This window comes from Microcaecilia unicolor, unplaced genomic scaffold (genome assembly GCF_901765095.1).
Source record: "Microcaecilia unicolor unplaced genomic scaffold, aMicUni1.1, whole genome shotgun sequence".
Classification (NCBI taxonomy): domain Eukaryota; kingdom Metazoa; phylum Chordata; class Amphibia; order Gymnophiona; family Siphonopidae; genus Microcaecilia; species Microcaecilia unicolor.
This window is the reverse complement of record NW_021963007.1, coordinates 203993-219809: the sequence shown is the minus strand read 5'-3', so window position 1 is coordinate 219809 and position 15817 is coordinate 203993. Positions and strand designations below refer to the sequence as shown.

Below are 15817 nucleotides of genomic sequence, written 5' to 3'. Positions count from 1 at the left end.
TTGGGAATGACTGGATTAAGGATACTATGAATTCAACAAAACAGAAGGCAATTCATTGGGGACCTTTTGGGATGCGTTTAAAGACAATAAAAAGTAATATAAAATGTTTCTCAATTGCTTGGAAGCAGACAAAAAGAAGAGTTGACAAAGTGGAGTCCGAGATTATAGAAGCAGAACACCTAATCTTGAACCCCATAACAATGCTTTGTTGCTTCAACTCAAAATGTCTGATAAATAGAATATAAGCGCTCAAACTCAGCTTGCATCCCTTTTGGAACTTGGAATTATGTGCAGCAAAAAAATAGGGAGAACTATCCCAATTCTTTTTTTTTTTATTAATTTCAAAATAAACAACAAGAATTTCTTGTACAGAAAGAGTAATGTCACCATCTTAAAGAAATAGTTTTTAAATGAATATATCTATCCATGACAATTACATCTCAAGTCCACAATTCGGGCAAGGCACAATTCAAAGATTTATCATTAAACATTTATAAAGGAAAAAAAATTTGAAATATCATCAACAATAATTCAATAATTTCAGGATAATTAGTAGGAGTATAACCGAGCTTATTTCTCTTACGGAGTAGATGTTACAGGGATTACTAACGATGGGTAGTGGCCAAAACCTGTTTAGAGTCCAGGAAATTCTGCAAATGCTCACTTTCATAAAAAATATTTAACTGAAGAGTTTTATCACACATTTACAAGGAAAATTGAGCCAAAAGATTCCTCCTAATTGGAGGACTCGGGACGGAGTTTCAAAAATGCCTGGCGCCTTTTCTGTGTTTGCCTAGAAATATCGGAAATATTTTTACTTTACAATTCAGAAAAATTTCCTCTCTGTGAGAGAAAAAAGTTTTTAAATCCAATCCCGATCTGGTTGCAACACAAAGTCCACTATCAGAGTAGCTGGTTGTACACCCAACAGCTCATTTTCTATTGTCTGAGAAAGATTTACATTTAACTCCTCAAATGATGTTTCCAAGTTTGTCGTTAATGCTTGACCAGTGGGTTTCTTACTATAAGGTAACAAGTAGTAAATTCTTGAGACCGGCGGGTACAATTGTTCTGATTTTTAATACTTCTGAGAGATATCTCTTAAAAGTTAACAAAGGTGCTACGATGGCACTTTAGGAAAATTTATGAGTCTCAAAGTTTTCATTCGCTGCTGATTCTCAAGATTTTCTACTTTTCTTTGTAGTAATAATTTTCTTTTATTAATGCCGCTTGGCAGCCTTTAATCTTGTCATTCTGCCTTAATAGTTTGTTCAAACACTCTAGTTTGTTGCAATTGTTCTTCCAACTCTAACATTTTGCCTGGGAGTGTTTGAGTAACTACCAAGGTCGAGGAAATTTTCTGAATAAAGGAATTTTCTAGACTCACCAAGGCGTCCCATATTGTCCCCAGGTAATAGTTTCTGGTTTCTCCGTATATATACTTTAAACTGTAACTGGCTCATTTTCTGGATTCTCCATTAGGCTTGGCCGACAGCTCTTCCGTTACCTCTCCTGCTCCTCCTGTGGAACTCACAGCGACGCTTTCCTGCATCGCTGGAATCGGCACTCCACTGCTCATGTCTGCCACTGCTCTCGGGCTGGCTTCCCCCGTTCCGGGTCTAGGCAGTCCACGACATCCATCTTGCAGCTTTGCCGGCATCACAGGAGGACTCCGCATTTCAGGGCTCAAAGTGATATCCCCTTCTAGCGGGGAGAGCGGTTCACCTCTCACCGCTTCTCCCGGCAGCGAAGTATTTTGCCCTGCTGTTCCTCCTCGGGTAGCGAAACGGTCCATCGGACCCAACTGAGGTCGTACAGGGGGAGCTGGGTTACCCTCTGTCTACCCCGTCTTTTAGGCATGAAATTTATTTTTCACAAACTCAGAAACTCATAAAAACAAGGTGAGTTAACGGAGCTGTTTCGCCAACTTCCTACTCGAACGCCATCTTGCCCAGTCCCCCAATTCTTAAAAGATTGGAAAAATAGAGCACAGGTTCACATCTACCCACAACAGTGATGGTTAAATGTGAGAACAGGAAGTTCTTGGATAAAAACCTGTGCCAGCGGCCGAGCAGAGGAGAGAGGGCAACACATTCTCTTGCTGATGTAAAGGATGAGATAGTGATGCAGGTTTTTGGCACCGTGAGCCTTAATCCAGTGCCTCACTTGGCACATACCTTAAGCCGGCCCTGCCCGAGGATTTCTAATTCGACCCCCTCATTCTATTATGTGGCGCATAGTTTACAGAATGCACTTTCTGCATGTCAGAGGCACCAATAATTGGCATTTACACATATAGTGCTAGGTGCCATTCTATAAAGTACTTGTCAAAATCATAAGTGCAGGGGGCATAGATGTGGGCAGAGCATGGGCGGGCCATGGGTGGGTTGCCAAGGACACGCACAAATTATAAAATACAATCAGTTGCACAAGTTCCATTGTGCACGAAGGTGTGACAACTAAGGCCAACCATTAACCTCGCCTAAATGAATGTGCCTACGTTTTGACGTGCCTAGGTGCCATTAGAGAATTGTAACATAGTAAGTGACGGGAGATAAAGACCTGAATGGTCCATCCTATCTGCCCAACAGTCATATTCATTATCAATTCAGGATTAAATCAATAATGAATGTGATATTATACTTAATCATGGCCTTTCTTTGGTGTTTCTGGGACATACACTGTAGAAGTCTGCCTGGCTCTGTACTTATGTTCCAACTACTGGAGTTACAATCAAAACCCACTCCAGTCTATCTGAATCCGTGTTGTCATTTGTGGGACACAGACCATAAGAGTCTGCACGGCAATATCCTCATGTTCCGAAATAATGGAGTTTCCATCAAAGCTTTCTCTAGCCTATCCTACAACCAGATTGCTATATGCGAGACTCTAGACCATACAAGTCAGCCCAGCTTTAGATGATGCAGCCAGAGTCGCCATCTGAGCACCACTTAACATGCAACCACATATGCAACCCTTTTTGTTTTTTATACTATTCATTTTCTAGTTAGAGATCCTCTGTGTTCATCCCACACCTTTTTGAATTCCGCCTCAGTTTTTTTCTCCACCACCTACCTCGGGAGGGTATTCCAGGCATCACCACTGTCTCCGTGAAAAAGAATTTTCTGACGTTACTCCTGAATCTACCACCCCGCAACCTCAATTCATATCCTCTAGTTGTACCATTTTTCCCTTCTCTGGAATATATTTGTTTCTATATCTCTCTATAAAAAACCTCCACAACGTTCTAATGAAGCCTCTGTTAGCCAACATTCTAAAGTGAAGGGGGTGAGATCGCATTGTGTCTGCCCCGCCCACGCGTCAAACGTGATGACGTCGAGGGCGGAGCAATGACACTCAACCAATCGCAACGCTCGGCAGCGAAGCATCAGGGAAGGAGGCGGCGCTCTCGACGTCTAGCCTTCCCTTCGCTGTGTTCCGCCTTCTTCTGACGTCAAGGATGACGTCAAAAGAAGGCGGAACACAGCGAAGGGAAACCTAGACGTCGGGAGCACCGCCTCCTTCCCTGACGCTTCGCTGCCGGAACCGCCACGGAGGTAAATTTAAAAACAAGAAAAAAAAAAAAAAACAACCATGTTGGGGGGAGAGAGGGTGGCCACTAAACAACAACAATGGGAGCGGGAGGGCAGGGGAGAAACGACAGCATGGATGCGAAGGGGGGAGGGGGGGGAGAAGAGGGCGGCCCAGGCTGGGACATGGGAGAGAGAGGAGCATGGATGCAAGGGGGGTCATGAAAGGGAGACAGGGGACTTGCTGCAAAAGGATGAATGGAGGCGGCAGGGGACAGAGGAGCATGGATGGGCATGGATTGGGATGGCAGGGCTCAGGAAGAGAGGGCAATTGCTGCAAAGGGATGAATGGAGGGGGCAGGGGACAAAGGAGCATGGATGGGCATGGATTGGGAGGGCAGGACTCAGGGAGAGAGGGAAATTGCTGGATAGGGATGAATAGAGGGACAGATGGGCATGGATGGAAATGGATTGCAGGGCAGGCCTCAGGAGAGAGGGCAATTGCTGGATAGGGAAAAATGCAGGGGCCAGGTGACAGATGAGCATGGATGGGCATGGATTCGAAGGGCAGGACTCAGGGAGAGGGGAATTGCTGGATAGGGATGAATGGAGGGCACAGATGGCCATGGATGCATATGGATTGCAGGGCAGGCCTCAGGCAGAGAGGGGAATTGCTGGATAGGGATGAATGGAGGGGCCAGGTGACAGAGGAGCATGGATTGGAAGGGCAGGACTCAGGGAGAGGGGAATTGCTGGATAGGGATGAATGGAGGGGACAGATGGCCATGGATGGATATGGATTGCAGGACAGGCCTCAGGCATAGAGGGGAAATGCTGGATACGGAAAAATGGAGGGGCCAGGTGACAGATGAGCATGGATGGCCATGTATTGGAAGGGCAGGACTCAGGGAGAGGGGAATTGCTGGATAGGGATGAATGGAGGGGACAGATGGCCATGGATGCATATGGATTGCAGGGCAGGCCTCAGGCACAGAGGGGAATTGCTGGATAGGGATGAATGGAGGGGCCAGGTGACAGAGGAGCATGGATTGGAAGGGCAGGACTCAGGGAGAGGGGAATTGCTGGATAGGGATGAATGGAGGGGACAGATGGCCATGGATGGATATGGATTGCAGGACAGGCATAGAGGGGAAATGCTGGATACGGAAAAATGGAGGGGCCAGGTGACAGATGAGCATGGATGGCCATGTATTGGAAGGGCAGGACTCAGGGAGAGGGGAATTGCTGGATAGGGATGAATGGAGGGGACAGATGGCCATGGATGGATATGGATTGCAGGGCAGGCCTCAGGCAGAGAGGGGAAATGCAGGATAGGGAAAAATGGAGGGGCCAGATGACAAAGGAGCATGGATGGGCATGGATTGGAAGGGCAGGACTCAGGGAGAGGGGAATTGCTGAATAAGGATGAATGGAGGGGACAGATGGCCATGGATGAATATGGATTGCAGGGCAGGCCTCAGGGAGACAGCGGAATTGCTGGATAGGGATGAATGGAGGGGCCAGGTGACAGAGGAGCATGGATTGGACTCACACTTTCACTCTGACTCTCAAACACTCACTCTCACATACACTCTCCCAAACATACACACTCCGAGGAAAACCTTGCTAGCGCCCGTTTCATTTGTGTCAGAAACGGGCCTTTTTACTAGTTACTACATAATGCTAAGTGTGTCCCATTGTGGTGCAACATCTCGGTGCCAAGTTATAGAATTATACTCAAGATCGTACCTCAGGCAGTGGAGGGTTAAGTTAACTCAATTAAGCTCACAAGAACTCACATTGGAGTTTGAGTTGAGCTTCCTTGGTTCTCAACCCACTGAAGGTCAGACTACAGAGATTAGGGATAAAACATTCTTAACTTTAAAAAAAAAAATTTCAAAGCATTAGTTTTTAGCACAGCAAATATTGACAAGTTGGAGAGTGCACACTTACAGTGTGACACAATAGGACAATGTTCTTCAATGACAGGCCTGAGGATCAGTGGATAAGCATGGGTCTGGGGTAGCCCACACAGTCCTAATTGTTTTTTTGTCCCTCAGTACAGGCCACAGGCATTGTATTGAAGAACAATGCCATGCTTCCAATGTTGGGCATCTCATTCTCTCCCCTTCTCACATTCCCAACCCACCATTTGGCATCACTCACTCTAGCCCTCCCTTCCTGAATCCAATGTCTCCTCCTTTGTTTCTGAATGGTCCAGTTTGGTCTTTCTCTTTCCTTCCTTGCCCTCTGCTCCCTCCCCAATTCACAGATTTGGCATCCCCCTGCCTACAGTTCAGGATCTGCTGCCCTCCTCCTTCCACTGCTTCATGAGTGCAGACATCATCTCTGAACTGTATTTGTTTGGCTGGTATTTAAAGGGGTGCTACAGTTCTGGAGGAAGCCTGAGCCCAAAAGGGAATGAGGGTCCGGTTTTTTGCACTGTTCAGGAAAAAATGCATTTTTCTCTTTTTCTCTGGTGTTGCCCTGCAAGCAGATTCTGGGAACTTAGGGTTTAGTTTTTGAAGGTTTATCTATGTTTATTGCTTCTATTTACTCATTTGTCAGTATGTAAACCACTTTGGTCTACTAATGGTTTAGTATGTACCTCAGAAACATACATATAAAGACCTCTCCCCTTCCCTTTCTCCCTCCCTCCCCCCCCTCCCCCACCCCTTCAAGCAGCAGAATTTGGTGACACATAGATTTCACATTTCTTTTCTGTTTTAATTTCTTTATTGAACAAAATAAGTATGTAAGGCACAAGGTCAGCAAAACATTTCAGTATTTTTTTTATTTAATTCTTCTTTGTAGTTTACATTTCTTCTTCACATCTTTTCTTCTCTGTAGTTCACATTTCTTCACATCTTTTCTTCTCTCTATTTATCCTTTCTTCTTTACATATTTTCTTGTCTGTAGCTCATATGTGTTTCTCTCTGTGGTTTAAAGAAAGATAACAAGGTTATAAGTATTGCCCAACCCAGTTTAAGATCGCTCCAAATAGAATAAATAGCAGTTATGTAGCTTTCGCTTTTTTTAGGTGGAGACACCCCGGCAGCTATCCCCATCAATGGAATGGCTGGGGATTGGAGGTGTAGCCGATAATCAGGCTGCCTCTGGCGTGAGCCTCAGAAAGAGAAAAGGATGGGGAGAGCCAGGAGGAGATGGAAGTGGCATTGCCTTATAAAAAATGCCCCCTAGCAATGGCAGTGCTTGGGGACAGGGCACAGAAGAAGACCCTGAGAAGAAGCTCGAAGGTGTCTCCTTCAAACACTGATTTCCATCACCTCCGGGCTCTTCATCATTTCCTGTTCCTCAAAGATGGTTTCTAGACAGGGAGGACAAGAGTGTGACCGCGGTGGAACGGCAGGCAACACTGGTCTTCGAGCCGGAAGCGTCAAAAATGCTGCTTTCCGGCTCTGGAGGGAGGTCCACCTGTCTAGAATGCTCACGCCTGCTGCCGTCCTATCCTGATCACTGCAGCTGAGATGGTGTTCCTGCCTCCTAGAGCTGCCGCATCCCTCCGCCACCCCTGCGGCGGGAGAATCAGAAACAGCTGCAGTGACGTCTCCACCTCCCCTAGTACCCTCAAATGGGGCAATTTTAGCATTGCGTAGGCAGCAGCAATTGCCCATGGCGCTTTCCAGAGACTCTGGTCAGCAATGAAAAACAGCCTGACTCTTGGTGCTGAAGCTGCTGATACTCTGCTGATGTCACAATGTTAGCCCATTGATGATGTCATGCTGCCTCATTTACCCTTTCCTGCCTGCACCTTTTCTGCAGATATTTTTTTTTGCTCAGCTGTCCTGAAAGTTGTGTTGAAATAATTATACAGAGAGGGGAAGATGGGGTTTATTGGAAAAGACAGAGGAGAGAGAGAGAAGAGAGAGAGCAAGCAAGCAAGCAAGAAAACTATATGAGATTAAGGATATAAAAGACTTTGGGGCCATAATGATTCTGTCTAAAGACATATGCACAAAAATACCTCAATAACATTATCTTGATAGCTACTCACCACAGCTACAGATATCCGGATAAATTTATCCAGATATTTTAGGGCTCTATATGTGCACCCTCCAGATCTGAATATGAATAATAGTAACATGTATTTGGTTCATTAGCAGGGGTGCAAAATTTCCCAGGGCCCAGCATCCAAGGGGGCTCCGCCCGGCATTAGCATTACTCTCCTATTCCTGTGCACACGCGCCGCAGAGCCTCTTTGGACACTGCAGGAAGGAAGGAAGGACTCTGCTCTGTAGCACTGTCGCTCACAGGAACAGGAGAGCAGTGCTAGCGCCGGGCCTGCACCTTTTCTGAAGATACGTTTTTTTGCTCAGCTTTTCTGAAAGTTATGTTGAAATAATTATATAGAGAGGGTAGGACAGATGTTATTGGAAAAGAAAGACAGAGAAAGTGAGCAAGCAAGAAAACCGTATGAAATTAAGGATATAACTTTGGGGTCATAATGATTCTGTCTAAAGAGACATGCATGAATAATATTATCTTGAACTGGATGTGTGAAAAGATATGCAGAGAAGCCAGTACTACTCAGTACAGCTAATTAAACATATCCAGATAAATTTATCCAGATATTTTAGGTTTCTTATATGTGCATTCTCCTGATCTGAATATTATTACTAGTAACATGCATTTGGTTCATTAGTGTGCCTTTAAAATGTTAGTGCACACATAACCTGTTCAGAGGACACATTCCTAACATTCGTTAGGAGTGTAGCATGTTTTTCAAATTTTTTTTGCCATATAATGTTAAGTAACAGGGTAATAGTGTAACAGGTGCCTGGTTAAAAAGGGTTATAAAATAATAGAGCAAGTGCAGAAATCACGCCTAACTTGCAGGCACAGACATTTCCGTCTGCCCTAAAGCAGGTGTAATTTCCATGCCTAGACTGTGCAGCATTGTCATAGTAACATATTAGATCACGGCAGATAAAGGCCTGCACAGTCCATCCATTCTGCCCAACTAGATGAAACTCATAATTTATTCTGATCTATCCCTGCCATTTCCAGGGCATAGACTGTATAAATCGGTCCAATACTGGCCTAAAACACAACCTGATGCTCTCAGGAACTCACATAAGGGAACTATTGGCTGAAACTCACTCCCTTGTATTTAATATTCTCCCCTGCCTCATCTCTCTGGGCACCTTCCATGGGTTTTCTTGGTGATTAAACCAGTGACAGGGGTGATTCCAATACACTCCTGCCCCACTAGTGCTATACCATATTATTAAAAATGTAATAACTTTTATTGCAAATGACAAAGAATTCATAGAAAAAGCAGGTGTAAATCCCAGGCTGCAAGATTTAGGACATAAGAATAACCATACTGGGTCAGACCAATGGTCCATCTAGCCCAGTATTCTGCTTCCAGCAATGGCCAGTTCAGGTCACAAGTACCTGACAGAATCCCAGATAAGAACATGCCATACTGGGTCAAACCAATGGTCTCTCCAGCTCAGTATCCTGTTTACAATCTGTGTTTGTGTGAGTGGGTTGTGGGCCTGTATGTGTGTGTGAGTGAGTGGGTTGGGGGTACATGTGTGTTTGCTGTAAGCCTAAGAGAGAGTGGTGTGTGTGGGGGAGGACATATGGGGGTCGCCTTCCTTTAGCTCAAAGGCTGGAGTAAACGCTCGTGTCCAGCCTTTGAGCGGGTCGTGGGTAGTAAGGCTTGTCATTGATAGTATTGCATAACCCATGTGCATGTAAGTGCGTGACACGCCCTGATCCCAGGTCCACACCTCTCTTGAATTTGCGCGCTCTGGAATTTGAGCACATAACTTATAGAATAGTAACTGATTTGGAGGAGTTTGTACAATATGTTTGTGAGTGTGTATGAGTAGGGTGTTTGTGATGTGTTTATAGACGTGTTGGTGAGGGAAGTGTGTGTGTATGCGCAGACGCAGGGAGGGACACAAGTGATACTGTAACATGAAGACAGAGAAGCCACGCTGTATTGTCAGGAAGAGACCAGATCCTGGCTGTTGAATGTCTCCAGCCCCTTGGGGGCTCCTGGATACCTCTCTCCCTGTACCAGTGTCCCCAGTCACTATGACTTCTCCTCTCTCCACTCGATGAGTCATGCTGGGCTTGCACTGGCCATCCTGGGCCCATCATCTTTCTGCTGTCTTATAGTGACTTTCTATCTGCTGATGTGCTCACAGTGCTGGAGTGTCATTGAAACCCTTTCTCTAGGGCCTGAGGGACAAGGCAAAAGCCAAGTGACATGCTGGAATCACAAAGCTGAGGGCAGCAGAAATGTTTCAAAAATACAAACAGAATTGTGTGTGTGTGTTGGGGGGAGGAGATTCACCATCAAGGGATGGACAAAGGGGTATGGGGAGAGGGTTCAGTCTCCACTGTCCACCATCTGCCACCTGAAACGGGGAAAAGGCAGCAGAAACAACTCACAGAGGCTCTAGCTAGCTGACAAAAGGTTCCAGTTAAATGACCTGGAGAAAGCTGGCAGAAAATCAACACCTACCTGATGGCAAATTGGGGATAGTCACCCCAAAGTGCAACAAGGACATGCAGGACAGACAGGTTCAAAGGATTCTCAGCAGTAGAGGAAGGAGTAATGTCTGGGATGGACACAGAGGATCCTCAGTGCTGGGGGAATGAGGGGTAACGTTTGGGAGGGACACAGAGATCCTCAGTGGTGAAAGAGTGAGGGGTAAAGTCCTGGAGGGGCACAGAGGATCCTCAATGTTGGGGGGAGTGAGGAGGAAAGCACAGAAGATCCTAGTGGTGGGGAAAGGAGAAGTAAGCCTGGGATGGGCACAGAGAATCCTCAGTGTTGGGGGAGTGAGGGATAAAGTTTGGGAGGTGCACAGAGGATCTACAGTTTTGGGGGAGTGAGAAGTAAAATCCAGGAGAGGCACAAAGGATTCTCAGTGTTGGGGAGTGAGGGTAAAGCCTGGGATGGATACAGAGGATCCTTAGTGGTGAAAGAGTGAGGGGTAAAGTCCAGAAGTGTCACCAGTTTCTCTCATTTCTCCCTTTCTCTTCTGGACTGGTGGAAGCGGCTTTGCCATCACACTCTATTCCTCTACCCCCAGACATCTCTCTTGCAACACCCCTTGCTCCTCAGTGAACCAGGGCCACTTCAGGCACATCCTTGATTTTAAAGGTACATATAGCAGGAGGACGCTCTGCCTCACCTCCACACCAGTAACGGGATGATAACCTGCTGAAAATTTCCAGGAGTTTATTAATTCTCTTTCCTGCTCTGATTCCTTCATTTTTTGGGAGACTCTTCCCTGGTAAGACAGGGGCAGCGGAACAGCAAGTGAACTCAGGTACAAGCAGTGGCTTTCCTCGTTTTTGTCTCAATAGCAGAGTATGGACTATTCCTCCAGAATCTTGCCAAACCTTTTTTTAAACCCAGATACACTAACCACTGATACCACATCCTCCCTGGCAACGAGTTCTAGAGATATTTTTTTAAATGGAAATTACATGTGTACTTTCGCTGTGAAACTGGTGCAAAATCCACAGTTAAACTAGCTGCAGCCTTTGCACAACTTTTTAGTGAGGAAACAGTGTTCATTTTTGGAGGCCATATCTTGCAAAGGACATAAAAGTTTGGGCGGAAACAAGCAAATAAAGGAAACATTCCCTTCATTGGCAGACTGAACCCATGCAGGGTCAGGCGCCACTATTTTCCAAGATGGTGGCAAGGAGGCAGAAGCTAGTGATCATCACTCCTACCTCAAAGTTATGCTGGGAAAGGGGTCTGGAGGGGTTCACAGGGGGGGGGGGGTGTGATGCCATTAGATACAAGGCTATTTGGAGGGGGAGGTAGAGGAGGTGAGGGGGTGCTGCCTGGCACCAGAACTATTGGTTTGGATATGAGGGGTGCCACTAGGCACCCGGTGTATTGTGGGGGGGGGGGGGGGGGGGGGGGGGGGGACTGCCACTAGACATCAAGGCTGTTGGTTTGGGGTTCTGAAGGGATCTGGGGGTCATCATGTGATGGTCATTGGGTTATTGGAAGTCTGGAGGCCTGGGGGGGGGCACTATTATTTTTTTTCTCCCCAGTGCAAGTGCTGCAGAAGTGGAGGAGCAGAGAAGTGGCCCTCTGGTTAGTATAGCAACAACAAATTGATGCATCAGGGCAGAATAGCTGACAACCCCATTATCATTTTATTTTGATGTGCACCGATGCCTATCATCTGGGTTAAGTCTGTGTTGAACCCCTTTTCTGCATTGTGCAGTTAGAAAGGAGCACCTAGACCTCACTGTAACTGCGTGCTCCCACCCACAGTAGCTTTCTGCATCGGCCCCTAGTGATAAGGAATTACGCCTTTCAACATGCCATCTCTTCTCATCTCCTTTCCTGATGACAGACACATAAAAAGCATTCTCACACAGACGCACCCAAACATATCATTCACACATACACCAACACACTCTCCCCCAACCATCCACTGTACCCCCATCACACACTCCTGTGTTTACATGCAGAGGGTATGGAAAGAATTATGGAGTTCGTCTTCTGTTTATTTTATTTGATATTTAGTTTTATTGTTCAAAGTTATTTGATAATCTGCTTTAACACAACCATTAAAGTAGGGTACATAAAACCACTGTGACTTGTTATTCCAGAAATGGCAGTATAGCAAGTATGGAATAATCATAAACATCATTCCAAGAGCCATGCTCTGCATGCTTTCCCCACTTATTGCCCTTCTCTGTACCTTTTCTAATTCTACTATATCTTTTTGAGATTTGGCAACCAGAATTGAACTCAATATTTGAGGTGTGGTCACACTATGGAGCAATACAAGGGCATTATACTGTAACTGCCTCATTTTTGTTTTCCATTCTTTTCCTAATAATACCTAATCTATATATATAAACTCACCCTCAACGTTCTATTTGCACTGATGTCACTGAAGCCAGGTTCGTAAGTTCAAAGCTCTGAAGCCACAAAAAATCACAGTCTGTGGGCCCCGCCCTCGCGTCAAACGTTATGACGTTGAGGGGAGCACATTCTCAGCTCCAACGTTGTACTGCACTGTAGCTCTGCTCCGCCCTCGCGTCAAAACGCGATGATGTAGAGGGCGGAGCACACGTTACTCTATCGGTTCCTACTGCAGGGGCATTCACATGACGCTGAAATCTTCTGTTTCAGCAGGTCAGTGGGGTGGGGGGCCTTCGGAGAAGGGGAAGCGCCGGCAGCGATGACATCGGTGGGGGTGGAAGGGGGTGCACTGGCACACACACATAGGGGGGAACGGAACGGTCACGGACGCTGAGGGGCGTGCCAAAAGGGCCAGGGTCATAGCACATTCGCACGGAGGCTGCAGGGGGGTCGACGACACACGGAGACACAAAGGGACGGAGGGGAGCCTTGCTAGCGCCCGTTTCATTGCGATTTGAAACGGGCCTTCGTTACTAGTATTCTAATAATACCAAATATTCTATTTGCTTTCTTAGCTGCTGCTGTACACTGAGCAGAGGGTATCCCCTTACCAGTTAAGAATATCCACAATGAACATGTATGAAATATTTGCATGCAATGGAGGCAGTCTATGCAAATCAATCTCATGCATATTGATTGTGGATATCTTGACAACCTGACTGGCAATGGAGTACTCCAGGACCAACTTGAGAAACACTGCTTTACAACACTAACACATTTTCTGGTCAAAGATCAGCTGGCATTGGTCAGTTTTCTTTAAGATACTGATTCTCACAGGTTAAATTAGCCCTGAATGTTCAGTACTGGGCTATGTCTGGGCAAAGGCATTGAATATCCATGACTCATCAATCTTATCCTGCCAACCAGAATTTATGCTGATTCTGGCCACTATTCAGCCAGGACCTGCACAAGGATGAATATCAGCCAGGACCCACAAACGCAGAGTCCAGAATTTTCCTCCTTCCCCCAAACATAGTCCAATCCCCCTCCTTCCTGTCTCTCTTGAACAAAGTCCAATCACTCTTCCTGGCCCTCCTTCCCGGTTACCTATGTGGACAGCAGCACTGAGTAGTGCTGACACCTGCAAAACTCCCCCCGCCTCCTCCCAGATTCTGCCCCCGTAACGCCTGCTTCTGCTGACGTGGCAACATGGTTGGTTTTAGGGCCAATATCCGCAGCTTTGCCCAGTTCAGTGCCAGTGAATATCACTGGGTAGCCAGGCGCAGGGATTCAACTGGGCAGGAGCTTCTCCAGCCCAGTTAAATCACTTTGAATATCAACCCTTTTGAAAATATCCCAGCACACAACCACAGGTACGAAGGTATTGGAAGATGTGTGAAGAGTACATCTGCAGATACAGATAGTGAATTAAAAATGAAACAGTACAACAGTTTCCCACATGTAACGGAACGTACGCCAAAAATGAAATTACTGCCACACGGTAGTCGGGTGGAACTCCATTTTGGTGCTTGTTGGGTGCATGTAGACGCTTATTCGCTTAGTAAAAGGCCCCCTTAGACCTTACAAGTCTAAGTGCTTTGAAAATGAGACCCAGCAGTACATTCCAAGAGGCTATTTGCCAAGTCACATTCTAATGCCATGATCTCTACTGTTTAAACGTAAGCAGGGCATGATATAGGACCAAGCTATTAATGACCCAGCAACATGTTGAGTAATGGACAGATCATGTGCACCAGGGCATAGGGCATAGCTCTCCCCCCCCCCCTTCCAGGTGAATAATGGGAACCTGCAGGGTCCTGAAATCTTTTCTGAAGAAATGGAACTATTCTGTCCTCTGACAGCCTTTCCCTGATTGTAATGTGGCTCTGGGGTGGGTGTGACACTTTTTCTGTCATTCTCACTGCAGAGTCACATGAGTGCTGCATTTGTGGGGGGGTAGTTATCAGGCAACCTGACTTCACTAGCCTGTCTGCATAGAACTGTTATATGATTGGTTATGCTGTTGCTAGTTGGCAGGCTCTGTTCTCATTGGTGGTTTTTCCCCCTGCTCACTGGGTCAGTCAGCGTGCCCTTTTTCTGTTCCCTTTAGTGAGGTAGGCTCCATTGTTAGACAGTACAGAACCCTTTCCTGCGTTACCCTCAGTTAGAGTACTTAGTTTTTGCCTTGTATATACCATGCGTAAACCTAGGCGCTACTTATAGAATATGCTTAGGCGAAAATGTTTTCCCACGCAGATTTTTTAGGCGCCATATATAGATCCCCCCCCCTAAATATGAATATTCAGCAGCACTAACTGATTAGATGCTGTTGAATATCCATAGTTGGCCACAGACAAGCAATTTAGGTGGCCAGGAGCCTCTCTGAGCTGTTTAAATACCAGGGGTGGAGTCAGCACTACTCTGATAAGTTAACTGAGCAAAAAGGACTGCATGTGGTTTAATTTATCTGCTCAAGGGCTGAAACAATAGCACATATCTAGGGCTGTCCACACATACCCGGATATTAATACTAGTATACTGAATTTCTGTGCATAATTTCACTGACCACTGCCACCTGAAAATTACCCCCATATTTGTTAATTTCACCTTCAGTAACTCGCTGGCTGGCTTGCGGACTCTTCTCTATTTTCTCTTCTATCTTGGAGATCAGCTGCGTGAGGGAGAAGATTTGGTGTCTAGCTGGGTCACACTGTCACGGATTCTCTGAAGAATCCTCTTCCTCTTCAAGTCTTGAGAGAAGGATCTGCTTCTCCTTAATCAGAAACTGGTGTAATTCCTCAAATTCAGACTCAGTTTTCTGTCTTTTGCTCTCTGCCTCACCCTTTATTAAAGAGAGAGAGAGAGAATTCCTCAGTAACACTGGAGCAGTTTTGTTCTACAGAGCTCAGGAAATCTCTAATGTTACCAGATAGGCTGGTGGAAGGGTATGGATACACTAGGTGAATATTCAAGCCTTATGCCCTCGACTGTAAACCCAATTTACCAGTAGGCAGCAGCTCCAGTGCCCTCATAATGTCAGTGGTGAATCCAAAGCGGCCTCCCTCCTTCCCCAGCAACTCCCTCTTTCTCTGAACATGTCCAAAAGCACACACCCCTTCAACTTTATCCTCCATCGGCCTGCTCAACATCTACCTCTGTCCCTCTCTCTACCCATCCTCCACTGTGCCAGCCCAGTACAAACCATTATGCACATATCTTTTCTAAGTGAGCAAAGGTAGTCCCTCCTTTTCCTAGTCATACCCCTTAACCATAAACTCACTTTCCAATTCTTTCTTCTCCAGAATACACCTCCTTCCTCTTCCCTTTCTCCCCTTCCCCAGCGTGCATTCATCTAGTTTCTCATTCTTCTCTTTCCATTCCCAGTATCTATCCGTAGCTTTCC

General features: G+C 46.0%; 1 pseudogene; it reads right to left on the bottom strand.

Annotated features, from left to right (window-relative positions):
- The window catches only part of LOC115458718, a 48613-nt pseudogene extending 33065 nt beyond the window's left edge, over window positions 1-15548 (bottom strand).
- Between the last annotated feature and the right edge of the window lie 269 nt (window positions 15549-15817).